This window comes from Mytilus galloprovincialis, chromosome 3 (genome assembly GCF_965363235.1).
Source record: "Mytilus galloprovincialis chromosome 3, xbMytGall1.hap1.1, whole genome shotgun sequence".
In the NCBI taxonomy this organism is placed as follows: domain Eukaryota; kingdom Metazoa; phylum Mollusca; class Bivalvia; order Mytilida; family Mytilidae; genus Mytilus; species Mytilus galloprovincialis.
Genome location: NC_134840.1, coordinates 79,660,417 through 79,680,962, shown reverse-complemented (window position 1 = coordinate 79,680,962; position 20,546 = coordinate 79,660,417).

Sequence of the window (20,546 nt, the reverse complement as noted above, 5' to 3'; positions counted from 1 at the left end):
AGTTTAATAGTTAAGATTGATATTCTGTGATACTGTAAAGATACCTTTTTAAAAGTAATTTAATTGCTTGGGTTGCTTATCAATAGAAATATTATCTAGAATATCGAAAATGTTTACACTTGAAACCTTTTTTTTTTAGTGAGAGAACTCAGATGTTTTAAGACAACAGCAGGAGAGCATAAGTCCCCGAGGGTATCATCAGCTCAGTAGTCAGTGCTTCGGTACTGACATGACAAACTTTACTAAAATTGTCCGTTTATAAATTTTGAAATTATTATGAAACTAAGGTTTCAACTCCCTCAGGCAAAGTTGGCTTTAGATGAATTTGGCTATTTATTATAGGTATTTTTAACATATAGCTCTTCAACGATTTTAGGTACTTATGCATCTTCGGATTTCAAATGTTTGGCTTTGAGCGTTCCTGATGAAGGTAAATCCAGAAAAGCGCTTCGGACGCAATAAATTATTAAACGTGTTGTTTTATATTTTTGCTTCTGCTGGGGGGGGGGGGGGGGGGGGGGGGGGGGGGGGGGAAGCAGAAAAGGTAATTCCAACAGTTGCTGTAGGCCACACATTTCGAGTGGAAAGTTTACCCATGAAAGTGAAAATAATTGGGAAAATTTAAAGCAGTTTATCCAACCCTTTAAATTTTTAAAATAGAAATAAGACATCACAAAATAAATTGTAAAAATCATCATCAAAATTATAACAGATAGATAGAAACTAAAATAAGCAAAAATTATCAAGACAAGATCTACAGTTAAAGTAATATTCTATATAAAGGAAGTTGTCTTTCGAATTATTGCTTTTATGACAATTGTTTTATAATTTTTTGTGGGTTTTGTCTTACATGATAAACATTAGAATAGATACAAAAACACTTTAAGTCACGAAAATAATATCAGCAAGGCAATATCTACTATCAGAAAACATTTTGATTATATAGCTTAATAATAGGTAGTACGCTATCACTCTGTGTTGTCATTTTGATGTTATATTTCACATGGCCATAAAAGTGCGAGGTTTGGCATGCCACAAAACCAGGTTCAACCCACCATTTTTCCTTTAAAAATGCCCTGTACCAAGTCAGGAATATGGCCATTGTTATATTATAGTTCGTTTCTGTGTGTATTACATTATAACGTTGTGTCGTTTGTTTTCTCTTATTTTTGAGTGTAAATTCACATTGCGATAAGACGTGTCACGGTACTTGTCTATCCCAAATTCATGTATTTGGTTTTGATGTTATATATATATATATATGTTATATTTGTTATTCTCGTGGGATTTTGTCTATGTGTGTTACATTTTAGTGTTATGTCGTTGTTCTCCTCTTATATTTAATGCGTTTCCCTCGGTTTTAGTTTGTTACCCCGATTTTGTTTTTTGTCCATGGATTTATGAGTTTTGAACAGCGGTATACTACTGTTGCCTTTATTTATAGGGATGAACTTAAAATTTATTCATGATACAGTTCCCAACAGCTGTTGCCACTTCGTATTTTGGCATGTTGAATAAAAAAATGTTCATTAGTTCCTCCAGTACTCAAGTGCACAAATACATTAAATTTCATCGGCTGTATGATCTACAGTTATGCGATGCAAATTTTGAGTATCCGTTTCTAAGCCTTGTACAAATAAAATGTATATTATCAGAAAATGTATGATTATTCTATATGTCCTTTTGACTTAAAATTGATTTAATGAAAAAAGTCAAGTCAGATCATATTGTATTAAGCATAAGTTTTTTTCAGTAGTCATTTGTTGCTAATTTGAAGGGAAAGCTCATGTGTTTTCCCTGGCTAAATGAGGAAGACCCTGAAGTAAAAGTAAGTTATTTCAAATCTCTTACACACAAACATTATCACAAAGAAAGCTGTACATATTGGTATGTAGAAAAATAATGTTCACTCACTGATGAGTCTTATGTAGGAGAAACGCGCGTCTGGCGTTCTAAATTATAATCCTGGTACCTTTGATAACTATTTCAAGAAAGATTATATAGATAGTTATTTATTCTTATTAATCTTTATTGGTTTTTTTGGGGTCAAACGTTCATACATGAATACTTAGTAATGAAAGTATTTAATAACCAATCACCAATATATAAGAAAATTTTTAAATGAGAAATGCTGCACATGAGATTGTGTTTGTTGGAATATTTTAGAGTAACAAAGATAGGATATGTTTGTAGGAATATTTTGGAGAAACAAAGATAGATTATGGACTTCAGTAAAAAAAAATCAGTTTTATAAAGTCTATAAATATTGCCTTTCTTATGAACAATTGCATATGTAATGTATGAATCTGTTATTTTAATAGAAGAGGAGAGAAAGGAGATACCAGAAGTATAGTCAAACACATAAATTGAAAATTAACTGACAATGCCATGGCAAAAAAGAAAAAGACAGACAAACAACAGTACACAAAATACAACATAGACAAATAAAGACTAAGCAACATGAATCCCACCAAAAACAATAGGTGATTTCAGTAAGGTGCTCCCGAAAGGTAATGCTACAAATATACAATCATGAACAAAGGGATGTAACTACCAACATAAAATTTCAAATTTCCTTTCAAATTAATACACCTAATAGCTATTTATTCAATTCCAAGTTCTAAAATTACACAACTTTTTCGTCTAGTTGAAGCTATCTGGTATCCTGTTTAAACAAGGCAGCATGCATGACTCTTTTTAATAAATTTTGTTTGAGCTATCGTAAATATTTTTTTACTTCAATTTTAATTTTGAAAAAGTGGATCATAATCTATCAAAGTATCCTTTCTAAAGGTTTTCCTCCCTCAGCTCACTACCGATGACCTCTATTTTTCGGAAGCCTCACCCAAACAGGAAGTTGTATAAATGGCTGTTTTCCCGGATTGGACAAATAGCGATAAGGTGTATATAAACCATTCAATGTTTTATGTAAAAGTCCAGAAAAAAAAATGCAGTATAAAAGCCGTCTTTAATCTTAAAACAAATCCATATATTAAAAAATGTAAAATATTCTTTAACGATAAAATTTAAAGAAAATTAAGTAGCTAGTTTAGAAAGCAGTTCTATGAAGTGTGTTAATATACAGTCTGCCAATAGATTAAGAACTTACAGAAAATTAAGAAAATATTTTTAAGCTTGAAACATATTGAAAAATAAATTTAAAAAAAAGACAGGCAAATAATGACAGGATTACGAACTAGCTGTCATTATCTTGCAGTCGAAGAGGGAGATATATTGGTATTAAAGCTAAAAATAGAAAGTGAAAGCAATGTATGAACACAGTTGAAACAACATTTTCTTTTGAAATTTCCTGTTCTAAAAATACTAGTACTCAAATATAAGTACTCATCATCTGTCTAATCTAAATTCTACATTCCATTTTTTTAAGGTTACCCGATGAAATGAAATTTGTTTGAATTCTTTCATCTGAAGATTTGATGGTTACTTCAAGCTTAACTTATTTATTGCACCCCTTTTTGAAAAACAAAAGAAATATCAATGTCAATTGAAAAAAAAAATGTATATATAAGGTATAAGGAGTTTTCACCAAAATTATTTACAAAATTATGTAAGTTCTCCAGGTAACAGGTGAAACAGGCGTCTGGCGTATATACTAGATTTAGTCCTGGTATCTATGATGAGTTTATTTACAACCACTGGGTCGATGTCACTGCTGGTGGAGATTTATTTCCCCGAGGGTATCACAAGCCCAGTAGTCAGCACTTTTTGTGCCGACATGAATTGTCATTGATATGGTTATATTTATAAATTTACTGTTTACAATTTTTTGATTTTTTTGAAATACTAAGGCTTTTCTACCTAAGGCATAGATTACCTTAGCTGTATTTGGCAACACTTTTAGGAATTTAGGTCCTCAATGCTCTTCAACTTCGTACTTTATTTGGCCTTTTTAACTTTTTTGGATTCGAGTCTTTTGAAGACAAAACGCGCGTCTGGCGTATATACTAAATTTAGTCCTGGTATCTATGATGAGTTTATTTGCACTCGAAAAAAACTTATAATCAGGTTACTTTATGTGAATGTGTATTGATGTTTTTAGTTGGAATGTACTTTAATCATTTTAATCATTAACTGTGCTCTATATTGTAATGTATTTGATTGTATTATGTATGTATTGTAGCAAGGTACCCCCACCTCCTCTTTATTTTTGGTAAGAACACCCCCTCCCCCTCTTTTGTTTTTGAAAAAAGTAAAGAGTATTTTATTTGTAGGTGTAATGCTGTTTTATGACAAGAGTTAAATACTGTGGTCTAGACAGCTGGCCAACACTTAATTGGCTTTATAAATATCTTATAATTGTTTATATATGAGATTCTGTAATGTTTCTTAAGTTTTCATTGTTGACATTTTTTTATTATGTTTTGGACATGTTCAACAATTTCTATTTATAACTTGGGGTTCTCATATATTTCTTCTAAGACTTTCTGAGTATAATAACTGTATATAGGTATGCTTTTAGAACAGGGATGTAGTTTTACCTAAAATATGTTTTTCAGACAGTCTATATATTTTGAGATTTTTCCTCGTTGTGAAAGTTGCAGAAGACGTTCATGCACACGGACTTTTAGTAATAATTGTTCCATGTCACACGCATTTTCCTGAAGTCGAATTGACTTTCAGAATTCATATTAGATTAGTAAGAAGTTGTAAATTATGGCTTAATCTGTCCAACCTCGTGTCACTGCAAAATCTGCCATCCTCGCAATCCGCAATTGTTAACAAGTACGGTCTGCGATTCGATTGGCTGGGAAAACTAAAATTCTTTATTTTTATTCTTTTATTAAAATAATTTTGTACAATATACCATTTTTATGTAAATACAAGAATATGTAAAGGCAACAGTAGTATACCGCTGTTCAAACTCATAAATCCATGGACAAAAAACAAAATCGGGGTAACAAACTAAATTTGAGGGAAACGCATTAAATATAAGAGGAAAACAACGACACAACACTACAATGTAACAAACACAGAAACGGACCAAGCATCAGACAAAATTCCACGAGAAAAACAAATATAACATCAAAACCAAATACATAAATTTGGGATAGACAAGTACCGTGACACGTCTTATCGCAATGTGAATTTACACTCAAAATTAAGAGAAAACAAACGACGCAACGTTAAAATGTAACACACACAGAAACGAACTATAATATAACAATGGCCATATTCCTGACTTGGTACAGGACATTTTTAAAGAAAAAAATGGCGGGTTGAACCTGGTTTTGTGGCATGCCAAACCTCCCCTTTTATAGCTATGTGAAATATAACATTAAAATGACAACTCAACACCACAGGACTACAATATAAATAAATTGGAGAATACAATTTACAAAGAAACACACGAACAACAGTCAAAAAAAGGCAACAAGTTGAAAATTTTAATACGCCAGAAGTGCATTTTATCCACACAAGATCTACTAGTGATGCCCAGATACAAAAGTTATATATATGTGAAACTTATTTTAAAATATGTTTTAGTAGTTCCAATGTTCGATTCTGCTGTGTCAGAAGCAGTGTAGCATACTAACGCACATTTGAACTCTCAAAAGGTCAACGGTGTACTTGTGCAGATGATTTGATTGGTTATCGATCTGCAAATGCACAGTTGACCTAAAAGGGGTGAAATGTGCGGCGCGGGTAGTATAAAAAGGACCCGAAAACGCTACTTCTACGTCACTTTTTTCCATATTGACATAAGGAAGGACTCTGTCAATATTTTACAAAGAAAGTAAGACCAGTTATTTTCTATAGAAAATATTTACCGTTTATTTTATCTCTTGTAGGAAACGTTATTTTATTCCTTTTTGGAACTTTTAAATGAAAAGTGCATTAATAAAAATGCTTTACAAATTTAGATAAAAGTATTCTATTTGGAAACTATAAAAATGTTTAAATTCGCGTTCACGGCAGTGAAACATTATTTAGAAAAGTATTAAAAACTTTTAGAACATACAACTGTTGGTTGTTTAAAAGAGTCCTGGTAAATTGAAAGAATAAATAAATAAAGATTCAGAGATAGAAAGATTATATTTATTCAAGTAAAAGGGTATCTGAGTTCACCATTCTCATTCTGTAAGATTTCAAGACTAGTATTTTAAGAACGTCTCTTTATGAGAAGCCTTTATCATTAATTTGAATAAATCTGTAAGCAGTGGGATTTCATGAATTTAGGCACACATTACTTGTAAAGTTTCTAGTGTCGTGCATTATTATTTTGGCACAATAAATAAACGTATTTTATAGTTAGATACGTAAGCTAGTAAGCTCTAGCTGCATTTCTGATCATATAAGGTTAACTTTATGAACAAGGTGTTTAATAATTAAACACACATATTAGAATTCTATCAAAATTCATTCTATTCACAATTCTGAAAAAGAACAGTATTTAAGTTTTCTATACATAGAAGATTGGCAGTGTAAACTGGTTTAACATTATATCTTATGTGTTTAGATTCTAAAAACTTAGGGATATACTCAGATACACCTTTATTATTAGTATAGTTATATTAACCTGTACAGTTTTTGCTTAAAGGTTACTTGTGACCCGTTACTAGTAAGTTTCTAGTACCCTTGTCCACTATTTTGGACTTTCATTATTTGTAAAGACTTCAAATATACGTCACTGGTAATGTCTCCAGTATGAATGTTATTCAAAATTACCCCTTTTAGTGACTCCTTAGCAAACTGTACCTTATATTTATATGTATATATATGTATAGTGATCTCAGTATCTGAGCATCTGGAGAAAAACTAAATATTTTACTTAAGATAGCTCATGAAATAGCTCTGATACAGTCAATTTAGTAGCATTTTAATGTTTGTCAAATAGAGTAAACTATTGAATTTTTGAATGAACATTCTGCCTTAGCAAAATGTTGAAATAAAGTATTGAAACTTGAAACGTATCCATTTCTATTAACATAGAGACATTATATAGACAACAGACATAGATATTACTTTTCGACGTGTATTGTTTCATCCGGTATTTGGTCAGTGGTTCTTTTAGTCAGTTCTTAAATAGTTTCATGGTCTTATAGTGTTTAGAGATTTTGGTGGTCATTGATACCCTCAATCATCAAAACCCCTTGTGCGCGTAATTCTTGCCATGCTCGGTGGGATCCCTATATTTTTTATTTGGGGATCCAGAGATACGATCTTAAACGATGGTGAAAAAGAGAGCTCAAGCTCTACCTAGAATAGGTGGTGATGAAAATGAAACTGAGACTCACATGTTAGAAAGTGATAAAGAATTTAATTTACCCGATAACACTGAACCTGAGACTGACGAAGGTCATCCCCTATTCTTGCTTAGGAAGAAACAAGTTGTTCATTAGCCTGATTTATCGGCTAATGAGACAGATGTCGAACCCCAGGGTGATACTGCTGAGATTTATGGGGTAATAAAAGGGGCAATACAATATATGTCAAGTCAAGTTGTTACAGCTATTCAGGCTGCATTTACAGAAAACTTTTTCCAAAGTCCTCCAGACCCTAATAGGTTATCAGAGACCAGAGCCATACATGCTAGAACTAGCCACGAAGAAGGCAGTGTTATGTCAGCTATGTCAATATCAAAATCCTATAGTGCATCTGATAATACCTCAAGCTCTGAGGACAGTTGTACTGATTCATCTGATGATGAAAGTTTAGGTACAAGTTTGTTAAATAGGTCAAAATCCAAATCTGCTTTTCCTCAAAATGTGAAATTGCCCGCATATACTGGTAAAGAAAAATGGGAGGTTCGGTATAACAGATTTGAGGCTGTTGCACGTTTGATAAATGGGACGAAAAGAGTGAACTCAGGGAGTTGCTTCCCCATCTCCAAGGGGCAGCAGGGGATTTTGTTTTTGATCAACTTCCTCAGAAAACTTTATCTAGTTATAGAAAAATAACAAAAGAAATGCAAAATAGATTTGGTGTATTTGAAACCAAAAAGAATTACAAGGTCATATTTAATAGGAGAAATCAAAAACCAGGCGAGACATCTGAAACATATGCTGCTGAGCTTAAGCGCATATATGATAAAGCCTATACTAATAGGGATAGAAAAATCAGGCAAGATCTTTTACAAGGGTTCTTTATGGGTCTCTCAGACCATAAAACCAGGGTTCATGGAGAATTGTATAAAGATCCTAGTACAATAGAGGAAGCTATACATGATGTTATAACTTATCTTGAGACTACTAGTAGTCCTCAATAAGAACAATCAGGGGGGGGGGGGGGGATTTAAGAAACAAGAAAGACAAATGAGAACGATTTTTATCTTAATAAAAATAAATATTTAGACAAGTTTCTAAGGTCCTATGTTATTTTCAGATGAGTACTTACAGCTATGACAGTAGTAAGGCCATTAGAAGTGCAACAGTTTGTCTTAGGTGTCCCGGAAGTACCCCTACCAGGGCCCAAGATATAGAGTAATCATACACATTCTACTGAAACATGTGGAGATAACCCAGGTATCCTACTACTGTTTGCTTTGTGGTTACAAACAACAACGGAAAGTCAGCTGAAGGCCCACCCCACTTTCCACCGTCAACATATTGAGCAGAAGGAAGAGCGAACAATCCTACCAGCCTAGGCCAGAGGAAGATTTTAAATTAATGGATGGTAAAGGCACCCATAAAGATCCCATAATCTGCTCGTCTGGGGAAAGCACCTCCTTTTTGGATTTAACCGCCCTTAGACCCTACATACCTACCTATGGTCCACCAGAGTCTGATGCAGAGCTGGCCTCATCGGAATCGTCATCGATTTTACCACACATCAGATTTGGGCAGTTGTCTTCCCCACAGTATGTCCCAGTTCCAGCAGAGTCCCCACAGTATGTTTCAGAGGAATCCCCAATGGAGGTTGTACAGGAGGTCCTGGAGCAGGTCTCCAGCCGACTTTTGACTGATTCTGACTTAGATTCAAGCTTCAGCTTCCTTAGATTTCAACCAGCCACACCACTTGTTTCCACTCCCTCCTTGGCCACCCCTGTCCGAGAGGTTATGCTGAGAGATAGGCCGGACGATGAAGATATTCTACAGCAACTGTTGCCGGCCGCTATTCCTCAGGAGGTAGATCTCACACACCCTGCCAGTGAGTTGATCACATCCCCCTGAGACAGTTGAGCAAGAGTTCCAGTGTGTCAAAGAAATCTGCATCAAGTTCTTCTACTTGTCACCACTTTAATAATCTGCAAGAGATAATTAGCACCTGTAATGTGGCCTGACCGTCGAGGTAGGTAAGGTTTAGGACCAGCTCTGCAACCTTACCAACCTCGTGACAACCATGTCAACACAGATTCAGGGATTAAGGAGCGTTGTAAGAAGAAATTCGGGCCTTGGAAGAGTGACGACAGCTTTACAAGGTTTGGAAGACGGAGACCCTATGGCCGTACATACAGCAGGAGCCAGAGACCACAGACGCCAACGAGGAATTGAACTTTTGTTGAGGTACTTTCAGTGTAAATTTTGTTTTCATTAGAATGTATTAAGTATTGTTTTTTTTTTTATAAGTAATGATTTTTTTTTAAATATTTTGAACAGATAATGATCAGTAATTTCTAAATTTAATACCTTTTGAGATTTATCTCCCTTTGGCTCCTTTGTATTTGTTTTCTAACTTTAATTTTCCATATTTGGGTCTGAGTCTCTGAGGTCTGTTTGAAGTGTGGTCTTTACTTTCCCTGGTGCCTACAAATATTAATATTATATATTTTATATTAATTCCATGTCATATATATAACTGTTTTAATAAATCAATTTTAATGTAGGGATAATAACTATCTACTTAACTGTAAATCTAGTTTTTACAGTATGTAGTATATACTGGTATCAGTAACCACTGATTTACTGTTGATATGGTTTGTCAAAGTATCATATAATTAAAATAATTGTTAGGGTCAGTATTTTCTGACAGTTACTTAATTTGATTTTTTTTTAAATGTTAAATCAGTAATAAACCCAAAAATTGTCATTTGGAATAGTAGGGTGGATATTTGAAACAATGTAAAAAGTTTGCTCAAAAGGAGTCAAGAATAATGTATTTGAATTAATTATTGTTAAAACGTGTGTATCAGGAAGAAAATGCTTACCTTTGTTGGTTAACTGTGTAGATTTCAATTGTTGATATAAATTTTCTCCTATGGTGAACTATTAAGAAAATTTAAATATATATAAATGTATGATTGAGTGATGGAAGCATAGGCATATATGATGAGCAATAATGGGAGGATAATTTATAAGATAAATTTTTATGAAGGATGAAAGATTGTGTGAAATTGATTGTTATTTATTTATTTATTTATTGAATCTGCTTACCCTTCCGGAGCACCTGAGATCACCCCATGTTTTTTTGGTGGGGTTAGTGTTGTTTATTCTTTAGTTTTCTATGTTGTGTCGTGTGTGCTGTTGTTTGTTTGTCTTTTTTCATTTTTAGCCATGGCGTTGTCAGTTTGTTTTAGATTATGAGTTTGACTGTCCCTTTGGTATCTTTCGTCCCTCTTTTATTGTTAGAGTATTCATATTTTTGCTAAGGTATGAACAGGTAAATAAACTCATCATAAATACCAGGACTAAATTTTGTTTATACGCTGGACGTGCGTTTCGTCTACAAAAGACTCATCAGTGACGCTCGAATCCAAAAAGGTTAAAAAGGCCAAATAAAGTACGAAGTTGAAGAGCATTGAGGACCAAAATTCCTAAAAGTTTTGCCAAATACAGCTAAGCTAATCCAAGCCTGAGGTAGAAAAGCCTTAGTTTTTCAAAAATTCGAAATTTTGTAAACGGTATAAATATAACCATATCAATGATAATTCATGTCAGCACAAAAAATTGCTGACAACTAGGCTGGTGATACCCTTGGGTGAGGACACGGAAATTTCAAAAGGGGAAATAAAATGTATCAAGGTTACACCCCCACCCCCTCTTTTGTTTTTGTAAACAGTAAAGAGTATTTCATTTGTAGGTGTAATGCTGTTTTATGACAAGAGTTATATACGTCTAGACAGCTGGCCAACACATAATTTGCTTTATAAATATCTTATAATTGTTTATATATGAGATTCTGTAATGTTTCTTAAGTTTTCATTGTTGACATTTTTTTATTGTTTTGGACATGTTCAACAATTTCTATTTATAACTTGGGGTTCTCATATATTGCTTCTAAGACTTTCTGAGTATAATAACTGTATATAGGTATGCTTTTAGAACAGGGATGTAGTTTTACCTAAAATATGTTTTTCAGACAGTCTATATATTTTGAGATTTTTCCTCGTTGTAAAAGTTGCAGAAGACGGACTTTTAGTAATAATTGAGCCATGTCAACTAAAATTACTTACACACGTATTTTCCTGAAGTCGAAGTGACTTTCAGAATTCATATTAGATCAGTGAGAAGTTGTAAATTACAGCTTAATCTGTCCAACCTCGTGTCACTGCAACTTCTGCCATTGTTAACAAGTACGGTTTGCGATTCGATTGGCTGGGGAAACTAAAATTCTTTATTTTTATTCTTTTATTAAAATAACTTTGTACAATATACCATTTTATGTACATACAAGAATATATATTTGAAACTTATTTTAAAATATCTTTTAGTAATTCCAATGTTCGATTCTATTGTGTCAGAAGCACTGTAGCACACTACCGCATATTTGAACTCTCAAAAGGTCAACGGTGTACTTGTGCAGATGATTTGATTGGTTATCGATCTGCAAATGCACAGTTGACCTAAGAGGGGTGAAATGTGCGGCGCGGGTAGTATAAAAAGGACCCGAAAACGCTACTTCTACGTCACTTTTTCCATATTGACATAAGGAAGGACTCTGTCAATTCTTTCCAAAAAAAGTAAGACCAGTTATTTTCTATAGAAAATATTTAACGTTTTTTATCTCTTGTAGGAAACGTTATTTTATTCCTTTTTGGAACTTTTAAATGAAAAGTGCATTTATAAAAATGCTTTACAAATTTAGATAAAATTTTTCTATTTGGAAACTTTAAAAATGTTTAAATTCGCGTTCACGGCAGTGAAACATTATTTAGAAAAGTAATAAAAACTTTTAGAACATACAGCCGTTGGTTGTTTAAAAGAGTCCTGTTAAATTGAAAGAATAAATAATTGAAGATTCAGAGATAGAAAGATTGTTATTTATTCAAGTAAAAGGTTATCTGAGTTTACCATTCTCATTCTGTAAGATCTCAAGACTAGTATATTTAGAACGTCTCTTTATCAGAAGCCTTTATCATTAATTTGAATAAATCTGTAAGCAGTGGGATTTCATTAATTTAGGCACACATTACTAGTAAAGTTTCTAGTGTTGAGCATTATTATTTTAGCACAGTAAATAAACGTATTTTATAGTAAGATACGTAAGCTAGTAAGCTCTAGGTGCATTTCTGATCATATCAGATTGACTTTATGAACAATGTTTTTAATAATTAAACACACATATTAAAATTCTATCAAAATTCATTCTATTCACAACTCTGAAAAAGAACATTATTTAAGTTTTCTAAACATAGAAAATTGGCAGTGTAAACTGGTTTAACATTACATCGTATGTGTTTAGATTCTAAACACTAAGGGATATATTCAGATACACCTTTATTATTAGTATAGTTATATTAACCTGTACAGTTTCCTTATAGGTTACTTGTGACCCGTTACTAGTAAGTTTCTAGTACCCTTGTCTACTATTTTGGACTTTCATTATTTGTAAAGACTTCAAATATACGTCACTGGTAATGTCTCCAGTATGAATGTTATTCAAAATTACCCCTTTTAGTGACTCCTTAGCAAACTGTACCTTGTATATATATGTATAGTGATCTCAGTATCTGCATCTGGAGAAAAACTAAATATTTTACTTAAGATAGTTCATGAAATAGCTCTGGTACAGTCAATCTAGTAGCATTTTAATGTTTGTTAAATTGATTAATATATTGAATTTTTGAATGAACATTCTGCCTTAGCAAAATGTTGAAATAAAGTATTGAAACTTGAAACGTATCCATTTCTATTAACATAGAGACATTATATAGACAGCAGACATAGATATTACTTTTCGGTGTTCATTGTTTCATCCGGTATTTGGTCATTAGTTCTTTTTAGTCAGTTCTTAAATAGTTTCATGATCTAATAAAGGCAACAGTAGTATACCACTGTTCAAACTCATAAATCCATGGACAAAAAACAAAATCGGGGTAACAAACTAAAACTGAGTGAAAAGCATAAATATAAGAGGAGAACAACGACACAACACTACAATGTAACACGCACAGAAACGGACAAAGCATCAGACAAAATCCCACGAGAATAACAAATATAAGATCAAAACCAAATACAAGAATTTGGGATAGTACCGTGACACGTCTTATCGCAATGTCAATTTACACTCAAAAATAAGAGAAAACAAACGACGCAAGGTTAAATTGTAACACACACAGAAACGAACTATAATATAACAATGGCCATATTCCTGACTTGGTACAGGACATTTTAAAAGAAAAAATGGTGGGTTGAACCTGGTTTTGTGGCATGCCAAACCTCGCACTTTAATGGCAATGTTAAATATAACATTGAAATGACAACATAATATTACAGGACTACAATACAAATATTAGGAGAACGTATTAGACAAAGAAACACATGATTAATGAATAACAAAAAGCATCAGGTTTAAAATTCAATACGCCAAAAACGCGCCTCGTTCACACAAGACTCACTAGTGACGCCCAGATATAAAAGATCGAAAGCGAAAAAAAGGGACAAAGTAGTACAGCACTGAAGATCAAAAGTTGAAAAAGGTTGTGTCAAATACGGCTATGTTTTTTATGCTTGGGATAAGAACATCCTTATTATTTAGAACAATTAATGCTATTGCAAACAGTAAATTTTATCAAATGAATATAACCGATATACATAATGAAACTGAAGTATTAACTCATTACATAAAACAAACACGAATACATAATGCAAAAAGACCAATACAGAGTAGACACACCCGACTCAGTCCAGGCCTCAACGCAGTAAATTATGAAAATGACGTCAGATACGATGGTGAAAAGGCATTAAAAATTACGTCACATTTGAATATATGAAATTTCTGAAACAGCAGAAAAATGACGTCACACATGAAAAACTATATCTCAAAAGTAAGATAGAATTAGGATTGATAGATTATAATAGAACTAAATACTGATATTGCATTTAAACACAATACATATTGCAATACTTATTAATAGCAATTAACTATAATATATATATGTCCAGTTTGAATCCAACTTCAAACGTAAATTATCGTACAGATTACGTTGACCAAAATTAAATCTAATAAATGACGGCGGTGATTAATTTTTTCTTTCCATAATACATAAATATAATAGAAAAGACGTCAACACATTTGACAAAATCCGATGAGAATTACAAATATAACATTAAACATTTAAACTAAATACATGAATTTGGGATAGACAAGTACCGTAACACGTCTTAAAGTAATGTGAATTCACACTCAGCAAAACAGTCACAATCGGGAATAAGTCACGTTTGGTAATTAAAAGATTAGACGACATAATGACAAACCACAATCTACCATGTGGTAAAAATGTCCTTGGCTAGTTTGGTTAAAGACACATCGTATGGATCCACCAATTCGTGATGGTGTCCATAAAATTTACGGAGTGTCAATTTTAATCTGTCCTCCTCATAACTTTGTTGGAGAAGTTTCTGCGTAAGAAGCACACTCCTGTATATGAAGTCCGTATAGTGTGAACAAGCACGTGAATAGTGTTTAGAGATATTGGTGGTCATTGACACCCTCTATCATCAAAACCCCTTGCGCGCTACAGTATATATACATATAGCTAAAATTTTGTGCATCTTATCTCATCTTACCCTTTATAGCTCATACGCACTTTGATTGTTTTATTTGCCTTATATTAATACTTAGCATTTTTTAAATATTTTTTAGCATAGGGCAATCCGCATGCTGAAATCGATATTTCTCAGGAAAACACCAACATAATGAGATGCTATAGCTATGCCTCCCACTTTGAATATTTGATTTTTTACATTTATATACCCTGCAAACATGTATGCAAAATGAGGATTGTAACGGCTGAACATTTCTATTACAGAATTACCCTCACATTTTTCAAAAGATGTGACATGGTACCATTAATATAGTTTTTATACAGACAAGAAGTTGTGGTATTAATCACATACTATTGATGAGGAAATATTAAGCTGGACAATGATAAAAATTGGTATTTTTCAAACTGCTATATATCCACTGATTATTTTTTTCGATACAAGTGTGGTTCAAGTTTTTTGAAATTTTTATATTTTTGTCAAGGGGTTTAAGTGAATATTTTGATGAAAATGAAACTAGCAAACTTAATTGTAGTGAAGGGGTTTGATACCACCTTAAATAGAGATACAGGACTCAAAGAAATCGTATAAATGAAATAATTAATATTTTGATTTTCTGAGCCATTTCTACCAAGAAAAATATTTTGCAATGGTGTAAAAAAAAAAAACACCACCCTGTTTGGTAGTTTCAAAATGGGTGGTGTTGGACACCACACCATGCAAGAAAACAAGAGGCTCACAATTGCCATGGTATGTTAACACATTACTTAGTGCATAATTTCTAAAATTTATAGATTTTTAGGTTTATATCTACAATTAAAGATTTACCATATCCACATTAACTGTTATTATTATAAATAAACTTCATCTTTAACAACCTCTTAGGGTCAATTACTAGGCCTACATAAGCAACCATTTAAAAATCTTTATTTATTACAATCATTATTAATATTTTCAACAGTCTGAAATATAAAATAAATATAAAAATAAAATGACTAATCTTCTCAATTGCAAATGAAATTTGCATGCATTGTTTAATCATGGACCACAAGTTAGCCACTATGCAAGGAAACTGGTATAATTAGTAATATACAGTGAAACAGTTTGCTTACATCTAAAGCAGAGAAATATATACTAGTTAATAGTATACCTATTCTAAAATGCTAAATGATTATGCTTTTGGGTATCTGTACAGATGTATTTGTATTTATCCTGTGATCAATTTAACTATTGTACGAATGACAGATACACAATTTGTGCTTTACTTGTACATATACAAGAAGATGTGGTTTGAGTGCCAATGAGACAACTCTCTATCAAAGTCGTGATTTGTGAAAGCAAACCAGAATAGGTCAAAGTACGATCTTCATCACTGAGCTTTGTCACACCAAACAGCAAGCTTTAACATGCACATGTAACGTCTCCTGTAACCCCATTCCATGTTGAGCAAGCATTGATATAAATATTTCTTTCTTGGTAACAGTTCATTTTGTGGTCCTTTTCGATGTCATCGTTTCAACTATGTTGATTTCTTCGAAAAATCCTCAAGTACTGGGTTTAAATGTCCGTATAAAATAATATATTTACATTGTCGGAAATCTAAAAGAAATTTGTACTCACTTTTCTTCCAGTTTTTAAAAATTGTATTTTTTTTTTTATATATATATTCCGAGAATGTTAATTGATAAAAAAAAAAGTTTTATTTCTGTGGTGAGCAGTTTTACTCCAAAAAGTTGTATTTGTTAGCATGGTAACCTTTTTCATAACATCACACATGTAAACATTGCATTTCCTTCACAAACTAAAATATTCTTATTTATTGATTGAGTATGTTTATTTACCATTCTATTATTATCAAATTACACAGAGATTAATACATGGCCTTTTCCATATCAGCCCGAAACGAAGTCGAGGTGTTGATATGGGTCGAGGGATGATACCTACGATAATTGATTTATGTAAGGCAAATAAGCAAATGAAATAATTTAATTTTTTTTTTACAAAGAAGTCAAATTATGCATCCAGCATAATATACACTATAATTGTCCAATAATAACATCACTACCACCTCCATATATATTTATGGTAACATCGATCCTATAGATCCTGTAAATCCATGATAAACAAGCATCATTTTAGAAATCTATATAATTAGATTTAGCCATGTTTACATCTTTTTTTTCAATAACAGCTGGTTCTGTACAAACAGATTTACCACTGGATCCAATAAAACGTATCGTTAATTTTCCGCCGTCAATGGACTATACGCGCGTTTCGTCTACAAAAGACTCATCCGTGACACTCGAATACAAAAAAGTTAAAAAAAAAGTCGAAAAAAGTACGAAGTTGAAGGGCATTGAGGACCAAAAGTTCCCGTTAAACGTGACGTCATAATAAAAAAAAATCTGATGTCACAATGGAAAAGTAAACAAACGATACCGGAATTACCGGAATTAACTTGCACGAGAAGCACTGATATGAGTTTTGCGCACGAGATGCCCCTGATATGGGTTATCCGCCCGGTTGGGAAATTATGGCTTGTGTACTTCCGTTCATTACACATATGCATATGCTATCATATCAATGCTAAGTATATGATAAAATTAAATAAACCACACATCAACATATACTTTATCCACCTCTCTTGTTAGTTTGGAGTTTCTAGTTAATTGAAGAATGCAAATTATGAGAAACATCTTCATAATTGATAATACCTTTCACAAGTTATGATTTCTTGTTTAGTCTTTTAAACATTACATGGGTGCATCTGACCAAACCTTATTTTGCAATGCACCTTTAAGGATTTACGAGTGGTTGACAAATGTTCACATGGCTAAAAAGTAAAATCACAAAAATACTGAACTCTGAGGAAAATTCAATCGTCAAGTCCCTGATGAAATGGCAAAATCAAATGACAAAACACATAAAACGAGTGGACAACAACTGTCATATTTCTGACTTGGTATAGGCATTTTCAAAGGTGTAAAAGGTTAATAGCACCAGATTTTAAAGCGCTAAACCTCTCACATATATGACAGTCGCATCAAATTCTGGGATAACTAGATATCATTGAGATGGGAGCCATCTCTGTGGGCCCCGCTGTGAATAATGTGCATTAAAAAATTGTATCTTTAACATAGGACATGGGTTTGTCAACTGAAATCAAAGTTTTTGACCTTGACCTTGGAAGTTGTAAATAAATTATGACACACCCTTTGGTGTTGGTTTATAAACATGTCAAGTATAAACTTTGAAATGATAACGGTTCTCAAGATATAGAGCGGACACGATCTTTACCATAGGACATGGGGTTGTCAACTGAAACCAAAGTTTTTAACCTTGACCTTTCACCTAGGAAGTTGCACATAAATTATGACACACCCTTTGGTGTTGGTTTATATACATGTCAAGTATAAACTTTGAAATGATAACGGTTCTCAAGATATAGAGCGGACACGATCTTTACCATAGGACATGGGGTTGTCAACTGAAACCAGTTTTTGACCTTGACGTTTGACCTAGGAAGTTGTACATAAATTATGACATACCCTCTGATATTGGTTTATATACATTTCAGGTATAAACTTGGTTCTCAAGATATAGAGCGGACACAATCTTTACCATAGGACATGGGTTGTCAACTGAAACCAAAGTTTCTGACCTTGAACTTTGCCCTAGGCAGTTGTTCATAAATTATGACACACCCTCTGGTGTTGGTTCATATACATGTAAAGTATAAACTTTGAAATCATAACGGTTCTCAAGATATAGAGCGGACACGATCTTCACCACAGGACACAGGGTTGTCAACTGAAACCAAAGTTTTTTTACCTTGACCTTTGACCTAGGAAGTTGTACATACATCATGACACGCCCTCTGGTGGTGGTTAATAAACATGTAAAGTATAAAGTATGAAATCATAATGGTTCTCTAGATATGGAGCGGACACAAAGTGTTACGGACGGACAGACTGATCACTATAGGGCGACCCGCCTTTGGCGGGGCCCTAATGAGCAGTAAAGACTTTTCTGAACATATAAATTGAAAATACCTATATAACTTTGGTATAGATTAACATTAGATGCTTTCCCTTTCAGAGAGCTTTTACAGACATGCCATGCTAGTAAAATGGACTTTTGGAAATCCTTCCAAAAAGCTTCTTTTTTTTTTTTTAGCTTTAGACACTTTTAAAGTGGACATACTATGAAGAGAAGAAAATAAAAAAATAGAAAAAGCTAACAAATCAAATCAAGATTATATTTTTCTGATAAGAAAAAGGCAATGGATCAATCGAAGACGAAGATTCCACACTTCCTTTATGCCAGCAAGTTCACCAGTTCAATGTGAAAATTAAGGTGCACTAGGATTAATTCTTCATGGTATTGGAATATATGTTTGTTTTTTTGTATATATTTGAATACTCACATTCAGCCAATTTCGACATTGATGGACATATTTGCAACGACAGAAGATTTACCATCGACATTGTACCTACAAATGAACATCTGTTACAGAGAAAACAAAAACAGTTTACTAACCTTACATTATAGCATTCAAATGAATATGAAAAGTACAACAGGAATCACCAGAAATATTAGTAAATACAGATGTACAATCAAAGACAAAGCAACAATGACCAACGCAAGGTCAAAACACCGTAACTTGATGATAATTTCATTACTTTATAATCTACAAATTGATGATTAATATCTGCATTTCCTTTTTTCTATTTATAATTTTCTTAGTAAATTAAATGTTTTGTATTTTCTTTTTTACAGATTTTCCTCCAGGTTTGTGCGGAAAGCAGTTCTAACTCTTCCAAAATTGTTGACTGCTGTTGACTATTCAAACCTTCACCAACACCATTGAGAACCTCACAAGCATGGGATTTGCAATTTTTTAAACAAGATCAGCAACCACTCGGAATTACACGTATTTAAAAAAAAAAAATGGATGGAAAAAATTAATTGTTATGAAAAGTTGTTAACAGATGAGGTACACTTTTTCGCAAATTTATGTTACATTTTAATCATTGTCTAAAGAATAATTTGCTGCCAAATAAACTCATCATAGATACCAGGACTAAATTTTGTATATACGCCAGACGCGCGTTTCGTCTACAAAGGACTCATCAGTGACGCTCGAATCCAAAAAAGTTAAAAAGGCCAAATAAAATACGAAGTTGAAGAGCATTTAGGACCAAAAATTCCTAAAAGTTTTGCCAAATACAGCTAAGGTAATCTATGCCTGAGGTAGAAAAGCCTTGGTATTTCAAAAAATTATAAATTTTTGTAAACAGTTAATTTATCAATATAGCCATATCAATGACAATTCGTGTCAGCACAAAAAGTGCTGAATGACAGTGGTATTTCTTCCCCGATGACATCATCCGCCAAGTAGCAAAATTGCACGAATTTACGAAGATTTAACAGGATACTGGCTCGGACGTCGTCCAATATAAAAAAAAAGTCCGAAACAGACGTCACCATGGACACGATGTAGTCTGATAATACGGGAGATGTCCCCTCATCATCAGACAAGACAAACATCCTAAACATGACTCATTCAGTTCCTTATACAATTGACAATAGCAATAGTACACATGCACAGCCTTGTTCAGTTCTCCCTAAAGACTCTTTGTTATTTTGACGACTCTGAACAAC